The following is a 1,767-nucleotide window of genomic DNA, read 5'->3' on the forward strand; positions in this document are numbered from 1 at the left end:
TAAACATTGTTCACAACAAGGTATTTCCAAAATTGAAGTCTAACTTCTCCCACTACTTTTGTCAATATCCTCGCGGTATTTTCACTTTCATCGTGTAGTCCCTGACGGCAAGTTCTTTGTAAGAACTAATATTTTACAAAGAAAACTAAAACATAATTAGTTGTTCCCGAATCAACTATCCAGGATGAGGAATCACCCTCTACTAAAGATGTTTCTAGAATCAGTAAATCTTATTTACTTTGATTCTTTTTCTTTGTTTTTGTGGAAACAATTTCCATTTAAGGGCTAAAACTTAATAAAGAAAACAAACATGATTAGTTATTCCTGAATCAACTATTCAGGATAAGGAATCACCCTTTTACTAAAACATGTTTTTTAGAACTAGCAAATCATATTTGCTTAAGTTCATTTCTTTATTTCGGGAAACAATTTCTTTGTAAGATTTAAGACTTAATAAAGAAAACAAACATGAGCAGCAACTCCCGAATCTACTATCCTGGAATAAGGAATCACCATTTTTACTAAACATGTTTTTAGAACTAGCAAATCATATTTGCTTGATTCTTTTCCTTTATTTTGGTGGAAACTTTCTTTGTAAGAACTAAGACTTAATAAAGAAAACAAACATGAGCAGCAACTCCCGAATCTACTATCCAGGAATAAGGAATCACCATTTTTACTAAACATGTTTTTAGAACTAGCAAATCATATTTGCTTGAGTTCCTTTCTTTATCTAGCTAATAGTTAGCTACAGTGGTTTTGTTAGGGACAGGAGGACAATCCTCCATTTGGGATAAACTTATATTCATCACATGAATGTAAGTTGTTTATGTTACTTTACCACTTTGCGTAGTTTATCTTTAGTCAGTGTTTCAGTTTCATGTAGTGAGATTTTAGGATTTGATATATTGCTGGTAATAAGTAGAATATTCATCTAATCAATTTATGTGCATGAATATCAAAATATGTGAATTTAGGCACAATTAAATATGATGCATGATGCACATGAAAAAAATACATAAATCATGTTTTAATTTTAGGTGCCATCGATAATCCAATTTACCACGAATAAAATGTACCTTTGGGTAGTCAAATTATTTGTAAATTGAACCGAGACTCCTCTCAGTTAATAAACATACTCAAAATATCTCATATTTTCATATTTATTAACTACCATTATTTTAGTCAAAATATAACCAACAAACTTTGATTATATCTTCATGAGTGTAAACCACCCCCATCGTTTCAGATTCTACAGACTTAACTCTGGAGTGCCGCCGTAGGATAGGTCAAACCGGAAATACATCCTTGAATCCTGTCGCTAGGAAGTCAACCTTGTTATTGATCCGAAAGAACACTTTCCGTAGGGAGTGCAGAATCGGTGCCGCCGCGAAGCCCCTTCCGAATCTCACGGTGTTGAACTAACGATAGAGACCAGTGGGTCGTATTGTCATACAACCCTCTCTCACTCATTACTTTGCAAATATGTATTTTGTTTGAAAAACATCTCATGGTTTTCAAATCGAAAAATAAACAATTTATTTTTCGGATATGTGAAATTCCAAAATTTAACTCTTAAATTTAATTTCACATGTAACATTATTTTACAACTTAAATCAGTTTAATCATATTAAATCGATTTTAGCGCATGGTTCTTATTTTATTTTATTTTTCTAAAACCCTTTTATAATAAATAAAATAAATAATAATAAATGGGCGTGTATATATGACATGTTATAAAACATATGAGTAGGCACATTATATCTA

The sequence above is a fragment of the Morus notabilis genome, unplaced genomic scaffold, assembly GCF_000414095.1.
Source record: "Morus notabilis unplaced genomic scaffold, ASM41409v2 Scaffold673, whole genome shotgun sequence".
Classification (NCBI taxonomy): Eukaryota; Viridiplantae; Streptophyta; class Magnoliopsida; order Rosales; family Moraceae; genus Morus; species Morus notabilis.